Here is an 18,715-nt window from a genome sequence, read left to right on the forward strand (position 1 = left end):
TTCAAGTTGACCCTTTTATTCAAGGTCATTTTCTAGTTACATCATCAGCTGGTACTTGGTAGTAATCCCTTGGCACCAGGGAGGCTCATCCCCGGGAGTCATGTCCCATGCTGGGGGGAAAGGCAACGTATTTACATACTGAGTTTGGCTATGAGACTGACACATTTGAGCAACACAGAGGCTCTCAGGAGGGAACTCTTGGGCACCCTGCAGCTCCAGGCCTTGTTTTTATTTCAGGTGCACAGGCTCACAAGCATAGTCGTTAGTATCAAGGGCTCATTGTTCGACCTTCATTCTTTCTTGGTCTTTGCCATTGCACTTGGGGGATTGTTGCTGTTCCTTTAGGGACTATGATAGAGCTCCCCTGGCTAGGAACTCAGCATTCCCTCAGTTGTTGTTTTTAATTGTTTCCACTATGAAAATATCCAAACATTTTTATGTACCCTGGATATATGCCCTGTAGAACTCCCTGCCAACCATGTGTCCCCTGTCAATAATATCCCCCACCTGTATTCCTCCACTGCCATTGTTGAACCTCTCTGTGATCCAAAACTTCCCTGAAAAGTGAAGCCCAATATATTGCCAGGTTCCCTTAATAGTAAAATGGAATATAGAAATGAGTTTAAAGGTTAGATATAGAATACATATCAATTTAGAAAAATTAAGGTAAAAATAAGTTGGGGTATCAAAAAATTAAAAAATTGCAAAAACTTTGTTTTTTGGTGTTTTGCCTTCCATCACTGCAATAAGTGCTGCCCTGTATGCAACTTGGCAAGGCAACTACTTCCTTCTTTTCCTCAGTGTCTATGTCTTATCTTTTTCACTTTTTTTCTAATTATTAACCTTATCTTCACAAAAGTTTTAGATCACAGTAATTCATATAGACAATATACAGTACTCCCACATATCAAACATAAACCCTTTTCCCTTTCACAGCAATAATCTTTTTACATATTCATACTACATTTACTGAAACTCATGTACAGATATTGACACAATAGCTTTCAAACAAGGTAACATTTGTGTTTACTTTGTGGTATATATTTTAGACTATACAATTTTCTAAATTTTTAGTTATCTTATGTCTTACAGTATGATTTACATTTTAGTCTATCAGCCCTATATATTTTTCATGTAATTTAACATATTTTATATCTATCCTTGTGTACTCTTGTGGAACACTTCTATTGCCCACACAGTTACATTGGTTCCATCTATTCAATACCTCTCTCCCCCTCTCCTTAGGGCCCACAGTGACAGTCAATCTTCATTGCTTGAAGGGCCATGTTCAGAGATACTTGCAACAGTGTTGAGGGCTTGACATGCTCAACTGCCCTAATGCACTGGGAGCCATCATTTCTCTTGAGAGATACAATTCCCTCTATCTGAGGGCATCAGTCCTCCCCAGGATGTGGGTATACCTTCACTCTCATTATATGGGTCTCTATCCAATGATGTAACCCACTTTGGCAAAATGAGCATTCACATATTCCCTAGGAGCCTGTCCTGCACCCGATTATCCTCTTTAAGCATCTTAAACAGGTAACCTTCCTTATTATATTTTTGAAAAAGTTTTCTCAGCAATATACTCTCAACCAAATACCTGACAATCTCCTATGTTCATATGTTGCCCCACCCTCCCCCCAGTTTCTTGGGCAATATTACCCATCCTCCCATCCCTACCCCCCTCAAGCCCACAAAGCCCCACCCAAAGGTAACCCTATGCACCCATTTTATCCCTTATACAAATACTTACCTCCAGCTTATCATAGATTTCACCCATGTAGTAGTCAGCTACATCCTTCCTCTAAACCCCAATTTCCTTTAAGCCTATCATCCAGTCTCTAGCTCTCTGAGGCAGCTTGGTTTCTTCTTTCATATCATTGAGGTCATGTAGTATTTGTCCTTCAATGCCTGGGTTGCTTCACTCAACATAAGGTTCTCAAGATTCACCCATGTTATCATGTGTGTTTGTAGTGTATTCATTTTTAAAACTGAGTAGTATTCCATTGTATATATATACCACATTTTATTTATCCATTCATCTGTTGATGGGCATTTGGGTTGACTCCAACTTTTGGCAATAGTGAACAATGCTGTTATGAACATTGGTGTGCATATATCAGTTTGTGTCCTTGTTTTCAGTTCTGCTCGGTATATACCTAGCAGTGGAATTGCTGGGTAGTTTTTTGAGAAACTGCCAAACTGTCCTCCAGAATGGCTGGATCCTTCTGCATTCCCACCAGCAGTAGATGAGTGTGGCCATTCCTCCACCTCCTCTCCAGCATTTGTAGTCTTCTGTTTTTTTCATAGTTGCCAATCTTATGGGAGTAAGATGGTATCTCATTGTATTTTTGATTTGCGTTTCCCTGATAGCACTTTGGAGCATTTTTTTCATGTGCTTTTTAGCCATTTGTCTTTCTTCTTTGGAGAAGTGTCTGTTTAAATCTTTTTCCCATTTTTAAAATGGGTTGTTTGTGTTTTTTAATGTCAAGATATAGGAGTTCTTTATATATGCAGGATATAAGTCTCCTATGCAATATATGGTTACAAAATATTTTCTCCCATTGTGTAGGCTCTTTTTTCCCTTTCTTGACAAACTCCTTTGAGGTGCAGAAGGCTTTAATTTTGAGGAACTTCCATTTATATATTTGTTCTTTTGCTGCTCGTGCTTTTAGTGTGAAGCTCATGAAACCATTTCCTATTACAAGGTCTTGTATATGCTTCCATACACTGCTTTCCAAAGTCTTTATGGTCTTGGCTTTTATATTTAGGTCTTTGATCCATCTTGAGTTGATTTTTGTATAAGGTGTGAGATGGTAATCCTGTTTCGTTCTTCTACATATGGGTTTCCAGTTCTCCAGGCATCATTTGTTGACTAGGCCATTCTGTCCAAGTTGAGAGGGTTCGGTGGCTTTATCAAATATTATATGACTGTATATATGAGGATCTATATCAGAACTCTCAATTCAGTTCCATTGGTCTGTGTGTCTCTCCTTGTGCCAATACCATGCTGTTTTCACTACTGTAGCTTTCTGGTATATTTTGAAGTCAGGTAGTGTGATTCCTCCAATTCGTTTTTCTTTTTCAATATGTCTTTTGCTATTTGGGGCCTCTTTCCTTTCCAAATAAGCTTCATAGCTAGTTTTTCTAGTTCCCTAAAGAAGGCTGTGTTGATTTTTATTGGGATTGCATTGAATGTGTAGATCAGTTTGGTAGGATAGAATACTTATTAATATTTTGTCTTCCTATCAATGAACAGGGAATATTCTTCCATTTATTTAGGTCTTCTTTGATTTCCTTGAACAGTCTTGTATAGTTCTCGGTGTATAAGTTCTTTACCTCTTTAGTTAAATTTATTCCTAGGTATTTGATTTTTTTTGACTATTGTAAATGGTATTTGTTTCTTGATTTCCTCCTCAGCTCGTTCATTGTTGGTGTACAGAAATGCTACTGATTTTTTGCATTGTTCTTATAACCTGTGACTTTACTTAACTCATTTATGAGTTCTAGAAGCTTTGTTGTAGACCTCTCAGGGTTTTCTATGTATAGGATCATGTCATCTGCAAATAATGAAATTTTGACTTCTTCCTTTCCAATTTGAATGCCTTTTACATCTGGTTCTTGCCTCAGTGCTTGAGCAAGTACTTCTAAGACAATGTTAAGTAGAAGAGGTGAGAGTGGGCATCCTTGTCTTGTTCCTGATCTTAGAGGGAAGGATTTTAGGATTTCACCATTATAAATGATCTTGGCTGTGGGTTTTTCATATATATTCTTTATGATGTTCAGAAAATTTCCTTGTATTCTGATCTTTTTCAGTATTTTTAACAAGAAGTTGTGCTGTATTTTGTCAAATGCTTTTTCTGCATCTTTAGATATAATTATGTGATTTTCCCCCCTTCAATCTGTTTATATGGTGTATTACATTGTTTGATTTTCTTATGTTGAACCATCCTTGCACACCTGGAATGAATCCCACTTGGTCAAGGTGTATAATTCTTTTAATGTGTTGTTGAATATGGTTACCAAGTATTTTGTTGAGGTTTTTTGCATCTAGGTTCATTAGAGAAATTGGTCTGTAATTTTCCTTTCTTGTGGTGTCTTTGTTTGGCTTTGGTACTAGGGTAATGTTGGCATCATAGAATGAATTAGGTAATGTTCCTTCTGTGTTGATTTTTTGGAAGAGTTTCAACAGGATTGGTATTAGTTCTTTCCAGAATGTATTGTAGAATTTAACTGTGAAGCCATCTGGTCCTGGGCTGTTCTTAGTTGGGAGGTTTTTAATGACTGATTCTATCTCTTTACTTGTTATTGGTTTGTTGAGATCATCAATTTCTTCTTTCATCATTATAGGCTGCTTATATATTTCTAGGAATTTGTCCATTTCCTCTGAATTGCCATTTTTGTTGGAATATAGTTTTTCAAAGTATCCTCTTATGATAGTCTTTATTTCTGTGGGGTCAGTGGTGATATCTCCTTTCTAATATTTTGTGTATTTGCATCTTCTCTCATTTTTCTTTGTTTGTCTTGCTAAGGGTTTGTCAATTTTATTGATCTTCTCAAAGAAATAGCTCTTGTTTTTGTTGATCTTTTCAAGTGCTTTCTTATTTTCTATTTCATTTAGTTCTCCTCTTATCTTTGTTCTTTCTTTATTCTTCCTGTGTGGTTACTTTGTTGTTTTTTTTACCATTCCTCCACATGTGCAGTTAGTTCTTCAAATTTGACTCCTTCTTTTTTTGATGTATGAATTTATGGTTATAAATTTCCCTCTCAGTACTGCTTTTGCTGCATCCCATAAGTTTTGGTATGTTGTGTTATCATTTTCATTAGTTTCATGGTAGTTATTAATTTCTTTTGAGATTTCTTCTTTGACCCACTGTTGTTCTAAGGGTGTGCCATTTAATTTCCATGTCTTGGTGTGAAATCTGGGCCTCTGGCCCTTGCAGATTTCCAGCTTCACTCCACTCTGATCAGAGATATTATTCTGTATGATTTTGATCTTTCTGAATTCTTTGAGCCTTTCTTTGTAACCTAGCATTAGTCTGTCTTGGAGAATGATCCATGTGCACTTGAGAAAAATGTATATCCTGCTGTATTCAGGTGTAATGATCTGTATATGTCTATTAGATCCAGCTCCTCTAATATACTGTTCAAAGGTTTTGTTTCTTTATGGGTTCTCTTTTGAGATGTTCTGTCCAAAGTTGATAGTGGTTTATTAATATCTCCCACTATCATTGTAGAGGCATCTATTTTTTCACTTAGTTTTTCTAGTGTTTGCCTCATGTATTTGGAGGTGCTCTTGTTAGGAGCATAAATATTTATGATTCTTCATTCTTCTTGAATGTTTATCTCTTTCAGTAATATGTAGTATCCTTCTTTGTCTCTCACAAATGTTTTTCATTTAAAGTCTATTTTGTCTGATATTAATAAAGCTATTCCTGCCTTTTTTTGTTTATTGTTTGCTTGTAAGTTTGTTTTCCAGCCATTCACTTTCAACCTCCATGAATCCCTGGGTCTAAGAAGTGTTTCTTATACACAGCATATAGATGGGTCATATTTCCTTATCTAATCTCCCAGCATGAATCTTTTGACAGGCGAGTTTAATCCATTGATATTCAGTGTTATTACTTTCAAGGAATTATTTATGTTAGCCATATTTTATTTGGACTTGTGTTTGTCATATTTTGTTTGTTTTTTTCCTTCTGTTTTTGTCTTTTTTTGTTACTCTTACACTCTCCTCCAACTCTGCCTCTCCTGTTTTTTCCTTTCTTCCTGTAGAATTCCCTTTAGCATTTCTTGAAGGGCAGAGTTCTTGTTGGCATACTCTTTTAATTTCTGTTTATCTATTAATATTTTGACTCTCCATCATTTTTGAAGGTAGTTTAGCTGGGTAGAGTATTCTGGGTTGGAAATTTTTTTTCTTTCAGTACCTTGATTATATCATACCACTGCCTTCTTGCCTCCATGGTTTCAGATGAGAAATCAGCATTTAATCTTATGGAGCCTCCCTTGTATGGATGGTTTTCTTTTCTCTTGCTGCTTTTAGAATTTTCTCTTTGTCTTGAGCATTGGATAATTTGACAAGTGTATGTTTTGGTGTGGACCTGTTGGGATTTATGGTGTTTGGTGTGCATTGTGCTTCCTGGACATGTACATCTATCTCTCTCAGTAGATTTGGGAAGTTTTCAGCCATTATTTACTCCAACACTCCTTCTGTCCCCTTTCTCTTCTCTTCTCCTTCTGGGATGCCTATAATATGTATGTTTGTGCATTTTGCCTTGTCATTCAGGTCCCTAAGTCCTAGCTGGATTTTTTCTTTTTATCAATCAGTTCTACTATCTGTTTGATTTCAGATGTAATGTCTTCCATGTTGCTATTTCTCTCCTCTGCCTCTTCTAATCTGCTGCTATTTGCTGAGAGTGTATTTTAGATTTCTTGAACTGTGGTGTTCATCTCCATCATATCTGTGATCCTTTTGCGTATGTCTGCAATTTTCTCTCCAAGTGTTTTCTTCATATTGTTAATCTCTTCCTTTACTTCATTAAGTTGGTCTCTAATATATGTTTTGAGATCTTTGATTCCTTGTCCGATGTTCTGCTCCCCTTCCTGGTTTTTAGTTTGTTCATTGGATTCAGCCATGTTTTCCTCATTATTGGTTTGGTTTGTAGTTTTTTGTTGCTATCTGTTCATCATTTTATCTTGATGGGTTTAATCAGTTCCTTAGCTTCTTTGTCTGTTCTTGGGGATTAATTAGCTGTTCATGCATAAATGTTATATCTTCTGTTTGTCACTTTGTTCTTCTTACTCCATTTTCTTGTTGCTGGCTAAGTTCATTTTGAAGGGAAATATTAGGGCCAGGGAAAGCAAAATGTGTAAGAAAAGAAAATGTATAAAGTAGTATTGGTAATAAATGTTAACAGAGCAACAATATGAGATCTGGGAGAATGGTTATTAGACTCATGTAAGCTGTGTAGATTTATAGCAGTAAGTATAGTACCTATAATGAGACAGTCAACTGAATATGGGGAGGAATATAGTATGAATTAAAAGGTCAGTGTTTTCATGAGAGAGGGAAAGAGAAAAGAAAGACAATAATATCAAGAGTGGATAAAAGACAGAAAACAGAACAAAGGTACTAGAAATTAAAATCAGACAATTTGGGGGCCAAAGAAAGGGAGGTGGAGTGTAAGAGAAACAGTAGATGTCAGAGGATAGAAAGATGTGGGGGAAAGGGAATAGTGTAGGTGGCCAAAATCAATACACACAGAAAAGAGGAAATGGAGGATGAGGAAACACAGCAAGTGTGAAGTGCTCCGTGCAGCACCTATTATATAAAGAAAATAAAATAAAATAAGTAGAAAAAGAGAGAAAAGAAAAAAAAAGAAAAGAGAAAAAGTGGGTGGGCAAAGAAAAGGGGGGAGGGAACAAGCAAGATAAAGAAAAAGAGAAAAAAACTAAGTAAATGAAAAAAGACCTTGGGGAATAAAATGGGAGAAAAGACCAGGAGACAATGCAATATTAGCAACAACAAACAACAAAAAAAGCAGAAACACCAAGGGCTAGGGTAATCCAGGACCTCAGATGGACCTCAGGGTGTGGTGGATTCAGGTATGGGAAGTCTGTGATATTGCAGACTGAAGGTGTGTGTGTCTCTGGAGCGTGGACCACCAGATTTTATGGGACACAGACCTGGGAACCATGCATCTGGTTAACTGTGGGCCTAGGAGCACTGCAGCACAACACAGCCTTCAGGGATCCTTGCAGCTGGGCACCAGCCCTAGGAGGAGGGATCCTGCCCACAACCTCTGACCTCTGTGTCAGAAACCGCAAGTTTCACCTCTTGCAAGTTGTCTGTGCTCCCTTGAGAAAAAAATATTAGGATCAGAGAAGAGGAAGGAGATATGAAGAGAAAAAGAATAATAGTTTTAATAAAAATAGAAAAGTTAGAAGAGGCATGATACAAGAGCTAGGAACATAAGTAATATGGGTTAAATTTTTTAAAAATTGCAAAGGAAGAAGAATAAAAAATGTGGAAAGTAAAAAATGAAAAAGGAACAAAATATAAAAAATAGAATGATTTAAAAGTCTGGAATGATTCATGTGAAGGGAGGAAAAGAAGAAGAAATAAAAACCTAAACAGGTGAAATGAAAGGAAAACAGCAAAAAACAGAAGATAGAAAAATTAAGGAAAGTAAAGAAATAAGGTAGTTAGAGGAAGAGGTGAGCCAAAATGGCAATGAAGTTAATGCACCCACATCATCTCTCCTACAAAAAATGTCCAAGTTTGGACAAAATCCTGCCTGAGTGAGCTGTTTTGGGAACCCACAAAGCAGGAGGCTTCTGGACCCTGATCCAGAGAAAGCATGACAAAAAGTGTCATAGTTCAAGGTAAAACCTTGGATTTCTGCCCCTCCTCAAGGTCAAGGAGTCTTGGCTTTCCTCTTGCAGGTCACACAGCCAGAGAAGAAAAACCTTTGAGATTGGGAAAGTTCTGGTAAATGGTGGATAGGGGTCCTTCAACTGTGGGCTCAGTTGCTTAGATCCCCCTTTTTTTTTAGCTTTGAGGAGCATACCAAGTGTCTTGAGGAGAAACCAGGAATAGGAGAGAGGTGAATCTGTTGAGGCAGCATGATTTACCTAATCTCTGTGGGTTACATCTGGGAGAAGGTGGAGCCAGGCAATTAAATAATCCTGAGGAATACACTTAAGGGAAGGGGTCAGTAGGAAGTGCTTGGTAGGCTTTCAAGATCTTATTTAGGGTCCCCAGCAAGGTGTGGGTGCTCTCTCAAAAAGAGACTGAGAGTCAATATTTTTTGTGGTGATTTGGTACACCAGGGTCCCATTTGAATTTCAAAGGGGAGCTATCACACGGGCTTCCTGCTTCCCAGAAAGAGAGGGAAGTGAGGAAGGGAGAAAGGGGGAAGGACAGATTCCTAATCAGTTCATTCAATTGAAAAAGTCAATCCTGCCCCTGGATGGGGACTCTTTTTGAGGAGCAGATTTACCCAGAAGGAGGGCTTGGGTTAGTCGAGGAGTTTCAGCCTTGAATTTGTAATGTTTCTGGTTCAGTCCCTAGTTCCTCTTAGAGTAGTGACCCATTGGATATTAGCTGCTACTTTGAGACAGGGAAATCCTAGGCATTCTCCTTGTATTAGCTTCTCTTGGGTGTCTTATTTTTCCTAAATAAAAGCTTAAGAAGGAAGTCTGGTATTTCTTATTGTTTGGTTTACTCCTTCCTTAAGGGCTTATCTGTGGTTTTTTTTTTTTTTTACTTGTCTTTCCTTCCTCTTTATCTCCCCACCCATTTTTATGGTTTTTTTTTCCTTTTGTACAGTTAGGTTCTGCCAGCTTGTTTCTTGTTTGCTGTGCTTCCTCAATTTCCTCTTTTCCTTGTGTACTGATTTGGGCTACCAATGCTATCTCTTTTCCTTCCTACATCTTTCTATCTTCCATGTTCTGTTGTTGCTCTTATACTCCACCTGTCTCTGTTTAGCCCCCAATTTTTCTGTCTTTTTATTTCTAACACTTCTATTTTCTATCTTTTACTAACTCTTTATGTTATCATCCTTTCTTTTCTCATTCTCTCATGATCTTGCTAGCCTTGTAATTCATTCTATATTATTCTCCATATTCAGTTTCCCATTCCATTGTAGGTACTCCACTTTTTTATTCCTATAACTCTACACTGCTTAGATGAGTTTAATATTCATTCTCTTGGGTCTTATATATATCTTCTGCTGACATTTACTGTCAATACTATGATTATACTTCTTATTTTCTTATAACTTTTGTTTTCCCTAGCCATAATCCTTTTTCTTCAAGGAAACTTAGAAAACAACAAGGAAGTAGAATTAGAAGAACAAAGTTTGAGAAGGAAACTTAACACACCTACAAAAACAGCACCTAAATAAAATCTGAGAAAAGAAGGAGATGATAATCAACTGAACAAACCTATTAATACAAAGTGACCAGATGGCAACAAAAAATTACAGACCAAATGAATAATCAGAAAGACTTTGCACAGTCCAATGAACAAACTAAAAGCAAGGAAGAGGAACAGAACATAGAACAACTAGTCAAAGCTCTCCAAACAAATATCATGGACCAACTTACTGAAGTGAAGGAAGAGATTAAGGACATTAAGAAAACAATTTGAGAGCATATTGAAGAAATTTTAAACCTGCACAAAAAGATAGTGGAGGGAAACAGACTTGGCCCAGTGGTTAGGGTGTCTGTCTACCACATGGGAGGTCCGCAGTTCAAACCCTGGGCCTTCTTGACCCGTGTGGAACTGGCCCATGTGCAGTGCTGATGCTCACAAGGAGTGCCCTGCCACGCAGGGGTGTCCCCCACGTAGGGGAGCCCCACGCTGGCCCATGTGCAGTGCTGATGTGCGCAAGGAGTGCCACCCCCTGTAGGGGAGCCCCACATTCTAGGAGTGTGCCCCATAAGGAGAGCCACCCAGTGCGAAAGAAAGTGCAGCCTGCCCAGGAATGGCACCGCCCACACTTCCTGTGCCACTGACGACAACAGAAGCGGACAAAGAAACAAGATGCAGCAAATAGATACAGAGAACAGACAACCGGGGGAGGGGGAAATTAAATAAATAAATCTTTAAAAAAAAGATAATGGATATGATGGTGATGAATGGTTAACATTCAAGAATAAAAAGTACACTCAGCATATAACAACAGATCTTAAGAAGCAGAAGAAAGAATTAGTTATGTGGAAGATGGTATATCTGAAATCAAACAGATTGTAGTATTGATAGATTAAAAAGATAGAAAAAATATAGCATGGACTTTGAGTTTTGAATGACAAGGAAGCACAGTGCACCCCAAACAGTATAAACATCAACAAGTTACCCCAAGACATATATTTGCCAAATTATCTGGAGTTCAAGACAAAGAGAAAATACTGAATGAATCAAGAAAAAAGGAAACCATCACATAAAAGGGAAGCTCAATAAAATTAAGTGTTGATTTCTCATCTGAAATCATGGAGGAAAGAAGGCAATGGAATGACATATTCAAGGTACTAAAATTAAAAAAATCCAGTGAAAAATATTCAATCCACCAAAGATGGCATTGAAACATGACAGAGAGTTCAATATTTTCACAGATAAACAGAAACTAAGACAGTATGCCTATAAGAAATCTGCCCTTCAAGAAATACTAAATTGAGTTCTTCAGAAGGAAAGAAAGAGTTGAAGGAGAGTGCAAGAACAACAAAAAGACAACAAGAGAAATAAAAACAACATATAATATACAAAAATGGAAAGAAAATATGGCTAATATAAATAATTACTTGAGAATAATAATACTGAATGTTAATGGATAAAACTCACTTGTGAAGAGACATAGATTGGCGGAATGGATAAGGAAATATGACCCATCTATATGATGTCTACAAGAAACTCATCTTAGACCCAGGGATTCAAGAAGGATGAAAATGAATGACTGGAAAACAATCATGCAAGGAAACAATAACCAAAAAAGGGCAGGAGTAGCGATACTAATATCAGACAAAATAGACTTTAAGCGCAAAACTATCGTGAGAGACAAAGTTGGACACTAGATGTTAGAAAATTGGGTAATCTTTCAAGAAGAACGATCATAAATGTTTATGCACCTGATCAGGGCACCTCAAAATATGTGAGGCAAACCCTGGAAAAACTAAGGGAGGAATAGATGCCTCTACAATTATAGTGGGGGACTGTAATCCTCATTATCACCATTAGACATAATAGCTCAACAAAGAATCAATAAAGAAACAAAGAATTTGAATATTATATTAGAGGATCTGGACCTAATAGACATATACAACATGACACTGAAATTCAGCAGAATACATATTCTTCTCAAGTGCGATGGATCATGCTCCAAGACAGACCACCTGCTAGGCCACAGAGAAAGCCTCAATGAATTCATAAAGATTGAAGTCATACAAAATAATTTTTCTGACCACAGTGAATTGAAGCTGGAAATCTTCAAGGGCCAGAGAAACAGATTAGGGACAATGATATGGAAGTTAAGCAACAAAAACTTAGACAAATATTGGGTGAAGGAGTAAGACTCAAAATAAATAGTAACTGCCTTGAAACCAATGAAAATGACACCACAACTTATCAAAACTTATGGGATACAGCAAAAGCTGTACTGAGAGGGAAATTCATAGCCATAGATGCATACATTTAAAAAAATAAAAAAAAGAGCTAAATTAAAGACCTTACTCTACACTTGGAGGAATTAGTAAGAAGAAAACAATAAACTAACCCAAAAGGAAGAAGAAAGAAAGAAAGAACAAAGATCATAGCAGAACTAAATGAAATTGAAAAAAAGAGAAAGCACCAGGAAAAATAAAGAAAACAAAGAGTTGGTTCTTTAAGAAGATCAATTAAATTGACAAAGCCTTAGGTAGATTTATAACAAAAAAAGAAACAAGATGCAAATGCACAAAATACGAACTGAGAAAGGTGGTATCACCACTAATCTGACAGAAATAAAGATTATGATAAGAGGATACTTTAAAAAACTATACGCTAACAAGAAGACAATTTAGTGGAAATGGAAAAATTCCTAGAAACACATAACCAGCCTACAAGGATGAAAGAAGAAATTGGTGATCTCAACAAACAATGACAAGTAAAGGAATAGAAACAGTCATTAAAAACCTCCCACCTGAGAAGAACCTCGGGCCATATGGCTTCACTGATGGATTCTAACAAATATTCCAGAAAGAACTAACACCAATCTTGTTTAAACTCTTAAAAAATTTGAAATAGAAAGAACATTGCCTAACTCATTCTGTGATGCCAACATCACCCTAATACCAAAGCCAAAGACACCACAAGAAAGGAAAACTACATACCAATCTTTCTACTGAACCTAGATGCTAAAATCCTCAAGAAAATACTTGCTAATCATATTCAACAACACATCAAATGAATTACACACCATGACCCAGTGAGCTTCATCCCTGGCATGCAGGGATGGTTCAACATAAGAAAATCCATCACCACATAAACAGATTGAAAGAAAAATTCTTATGCTCATGTCAATAGATGCAGTAAAAGCATTTGACAAAATACAGCATTTCCTGATAAAAACAACAAAAGATAGGAATTGAAGGAAACTTTCTGAGCAAGGTCAAGAGTAAATAAGCTAAAGCAGCTGTGGCTCAGTCAGATAAACTCCCATCTGCCATATAAGAGGCTCTTGGTTCATGTCCCTAGGCCTCCTTGTGAAGGCAGGCTCATCCGCACATCACAGAGCACCACCCTGCCTGCAGATGCCATGGAGAGCTGACTCAGGAAAGTGATCCAATAAAAGAAGGGAGACAAGGGAGAACACAGAAAAGCCCTCAGCAAATGGACACAGAGAGCAGATAGCAAGCAAGCTGCAATGAGGGGAAAGGGAAATAAATAAATGAAGACACAGAAGAATGTACAGTGAATGAACACAGAGAATAGACAGCACACACACATGCACACAAAAGCTGCAAAAGGGGGGGTATTAAAAAAAAGAGTACATATGAAAATCGCATAGCTAACATAATTAACAATGGTGAAATCCTAAAATATTTCCCTCTAAGATCAGGAACAATACAAGGATGCCCACTATCACACCTGCTGTTTAATGTTGTGTTAGAAATATGTGGTTGAGCCCTAGGGCAAGAAACGAATATAAAAGGCATCGAAATTTGAAAGGAAGAATTCAAAATTACACTATTTGCAGATGACATGATCCTAAACATAGAAAGCCCTGAGAAATCTACAACAAAGCTTCTAGAACTTACAAAAGAATTCAGTAATGCACAGGTTATAAGATAATTGTGTGAAAATCAGTAGCATTTCTGTATACCAATAATGAGTAATCTGAGGAGGAAATGAAATAAAAAACAATTACAATAGTAAATAAAAAAAGCAAATACCTAGGAATAAATTATCTAAACATGTAAAAGACTTATACACAGAAAGCTACACAACACTGTTAAAGAAAATCAAAGACTAAAATAAATGGAAGAATATTCCCTGCTCATGGACAGGAAGGCTATATAGCATTAAGATATTTATCCTACTAAAACTGATCTACAGATTTAATGCACTCCCAATAAAAATAAACAGAGCATTTTTTAATGAACTGGAAAAACTAACAATAAAATTTATTTGGAAGGAAAATAGGCCCCAAATAGCCAAAGACATATTGTAAAAAAAAATTGGAGGAATCAAACTACTTGACTTTAAAACAAACAAATAAAGCTATAATGGACAAAATGGCATGGTATTAGAACAAGGATAGTCATACTGACCAATGGAACCGAATCAAGAGTTCTCATATAGATGCTCACATGTACAGTCATCTAATATTTGACAAGGTCACCAAGCCCACTCTACTGGGAGACAATGACCTCTTAAACAAATGGTTCTTGTAGAACTGGATATCCATATGCAAAAGAATGAGAGGAAACCATCTCACATCTTATACAAAAATCAACTCAAGATGAAACAAACATGTAAATATAAGAGCCAAGACAATAAAGACCTCAGAAGACAATGTAGGGAAGCATCTACAGGACCTTTTAATATGAAATAGTATCATGAACTTCACACCCAGAGCATGAGCAGAGAAAGAAAAAATTAGATAAATGGGACCTCCTCAAAATTAAAGCCTTTTGCACATCAAAGGAGTTTGTCAAGAAAGTTAAAAGACAGCATACTCAATGGGAGAAAATATTTGGTAACCATATATCTGATAGGAGCCTAATATCCAGCATATATAAAGAAATACTATATATTGAAAATAAAAAGACAAACATCCTATTTTAAAAATGGACAAAAGATTTGAACAGATACTTCTTCAAAGAAGAAATAGAAATGGCTAAAAAGCACATGAAAAAGTGCTTAACATCACTAGCTATTATGGAAATGGAAATAAAAACTACAATGAGATACTATCTGACACTCATTAGTCTGGCAGCTATTAAAAATTCAGAGGACTGCGAGTGTTGGAGAGGATGTGGAGGAATAGGAACCTTCATCCACTGGTGGTGGGAATGTAGAATGGTCCAGCCATTGTGAGGACAGTTTGGCCATTCCTCAAAAAACTAGCTATAGATTTTCCATATGACCCAGCAATTCCACTATTGGGTATATACCCAGAAGATCTGAAAACAAGGACATGAACCGATATATGCACACCAATGCTCATAGCAGCATTATTCACTACTACCAAAAGTTGGAATCAACTCAAATGCCTATCAACAGAAGAATGGATAAACAAAATGTGGTATATACAAACAACGGAATTCTGCACAATTGCAAGAAGGAATACAGTACTAAAACATGTGGTACCATGCATGAATCTTGAGGATCTTATGTTGAGTGAAGCAAGCCAGGCCCTGAAGGACAAATACTACATGACCCCTCTGATATGAATTAAGCCTATCATGCTGTCTCAGAGACCCAGAGACTGGAAGATAGGCTTACTGGAAATAGGGTGGGAGAGTTTGGGAGCTGATGCCCACATGGGCAAAATCTATGATAAAGTGGAGGTAAGTTGTTGTGCAGTGAAGAGATATGTTGGGGGCTCAGAGATACTATCATGTTGTGCTTTTCAAGCTTGAGGAGGCTAGGGTTGGGAAGATGGCTCACATGTTCCAAGAAGTTGGGACAAGTGTTGAAGGGGAGCAGATGAACATTGGAGAATGTTGGGTATGTGGTTGAAAGTATATTGATGAGAAGACTTTAGGAAATACAATAAGGAAGGGTTACTGGTAAGATGTTTGACAGGGGGCATCTGGCACAGGGTGCACATGGGGCAGACTTCTAGGGAGTGTAAAAATGCTCCTCATGTAATATTGTTGTGTATCAGTGGGTGGTGACTCATACAATGAGTAGGAATGTCTTATAACCCCATTCTGGGGAGGTCTGTGTTTTTCAAAGAGAGGGGAGGGTGTCTCTTAAGAGCATGAGTAGCTCACAATTGTGCGTCAAAATCTTACCACTAATTTTAGTCCTTATCTTACATTTGGTTTATTTTTCCCCTGACCCACACTATTATTATTTTGTAAATATATTTTTACTACAGAAGTGGTAAACTTACAAGACAATCATGCACATGTGCAGAACTCCCAAACAACACCTCCATCTATCAACACATCACACTATGGTGGAACATTTGTTAGAGATAAGATAATATCATCTGATATTTACCACATCCATAGCATATATTTGGAACACATTTTACATACTGCCCCATTATCAGTGCAGTACATCTTTGGTTTAAATGCAAGAACATTATATTATTACTGCTAACCACAGTCCATAGGTCACTCCAGTTGTATTTTTCCCATGCATCTCCATATTCCCACCACCTTGCAGTAGTGATGTACATTTGTTCTAGGTTGTAAATTACACTTTTGCATCTCTATCATCAACAATTCACAATTCTCATCCACCTCTTGGTTTACTGTGCTATTCGGTTCCTAGATAATTCTCTAGCATTCTGTCAACTGGCATTTACATCCCTAGATGTAAATGCTCCCCATTTATAAACTAGCTGTTACTCACTATTTGTTACCATCCACTCTATACATTTCCACACTTTTACAGGAATGCTAATTAAAACCTCTACATAACATTAAACATCAGTAGTCCATCTCAGTCCTCCTAACTCCTTTAAGACTCCACAACGTACCACCAAGTCTGGAATATATTTTCCTATAATTTCTTCTAGAATTTTTATGGTTCTTGCTTTTATTTTTAGGTTTTTGATCGATTTTGAGTTAATTTTTAGAAAAGGTGTGAGATAGGAATTCTCTTTACTTTTTTTTTTTTTGGCTATGGATATTCATTTCTTTCAGCACCATTTGTTGAATGGGCTGTCCTTCCTGAGCTATGTGATTTTGACAGGCTAGTCAAAAATCTCTGGACCATAAATGTCAGGCTCTGTCTCTAAACCATTAATTTGGTTCCATTGGTCTATGTGTCTCTCTTTATGCCAGACCATGCTGTTTTTTTTTTTTTTTTAATCACTATAGCTAGGTAACATGAATTAAAATCAGGGGATTAGGATTTGCTTTTCTTTTTTAAGATGTTTCTGATTCTTCCTTATCCCTTATCCTTCCAAACTAATTTGATACTTGTGTTTTCAATTTTAAAAATGCTGGCAGAATTTTTACCAGGATTGCATTGAATCTGTATATCAGTTTGAATAGAATTGACATCTTAATGATATTTATTCTTCCAATCCATGAGCATGGAATGTTCTTCCAGGTATTTAGGCCTTTTAAAATTTCTTTTAACACTGAATTGCAGTTTTCTAAATATAAGTGCTTTACATTGTTGGTTAAGTTTATTCCTTACTACTTGAGTTTTATGTGTCCTATTTTATTTTCACCGCTCTTTTGGCATGTTTAGCTACTTTTACTGATATAATCTTCATTTCTAGACTTTCTTCCAGGCCTCTCTCTCCTGTCTTTTCAGGCTCTAGCAAACCTTTTAGTATTTCCTGAAATATTGTCCCTTGGTTTGAAATTCTCTGTTTCTGTTTATCTGTGAATACTCTAAACTCTCCCTCATTTTTTAAAAAAGATTTATTTATTTCTCTCCCCTTCCACCCCCCCACCCCAGTTGTCTGCTCTCTTTGTCTATTTGTTGCATCTTCTTTGTTCACTTCTGTTGTTGTCAGTGGCACAGGAATCTGTGTTTCCTTTTGTTGCATCATCTTGTTGTGTCAGCTCTCCATGTGTGCAATCTGTGTTTCCTTTTTTTTAAAAGAAGAATTTGCTAGAAATGAACCCTGAGGAAAGTCATACATTAGAACTTTTAGAGCCAAGACTTTATTTTCTTATTTTTTAAAGATTTATTTATTTATTTATTTCTCTCCCCTCCCCCCCCACCCCGGTTGTCTGTTCTCTGTGTCTATTTGCTGCATCTTCTTTGTCTGCTTCTTTTGTTGTCAGCAGCATGGGAATCTGTGTTTCTTTTTGTTGCATCATCTTGTCGCATCAGCTCTCTGTGTGTGCGGCACCATTCCTGGACAGGCTGCACTTTCTTTTGCACTGGGCGGCTCTCCTTATGGGGCGCATTCCTTGCATGTGGGGCTCCCCTATGCTGGGGACACCCCTGTGTGGCACGGTACTCCTTGCGCGCATCAGCACTGCTCATGGGCCAGCTCCACATGGGTCAAGGAGGCCCAGGGTTTTTTTTTTTTTTTTTTACTTTATTATTATTTTTTTAATTGAATTTTTTTTCTTTTTTTTTTATTGACTTTGTAATAATATTACATCAAAAATATATATGTGAGGTCCCATTCAACCCCGCTCCCCCACCCCCCTCTCCCCCCCCAACAACACTCGTTCCCATCATCATGACACATCCATTGGATTTGGTAAGTACATCTTTGGGCACCTCTGCACCTCATAGTCAATGGTCCACATCATGGCCCATACTCTCCTCCATTCCATCCAGTGGGCCCTGTGAGGATTTACAATGTCCGGTGATTGCCTCTGAAGCACCATCCAGGGCAGCTCCATGTCCCAAAGACACCTCCACCTCTCATCTTTTCCTGCCTTTCCCCATACCCATCGTCCACCATGTCCACTTTTCTCAATCCAATACCACCTCTTCTATGTGGACATTGGATTGGTTGTGTCCATTGCACCTCTATGTCAAGAGGAGGCTCAAATTCCACATGGATGCTGGATGCAATCC

This window comes from Dasypus novemcinctus, chromosome 30 (genome assembly GCF_030445035.2).
Source record: "Dasypus novemcinctus isolate mDasNov1 chromosome 30, mDasNov1.1.hap2, whole genome shotgun sequence".
Lineage (NCBI taxonomy): Eukaryota > Metazoa > Chordata > Mammalia > Cingulata > Dasypodidae > Dasypus > Dasypus novemcinctus.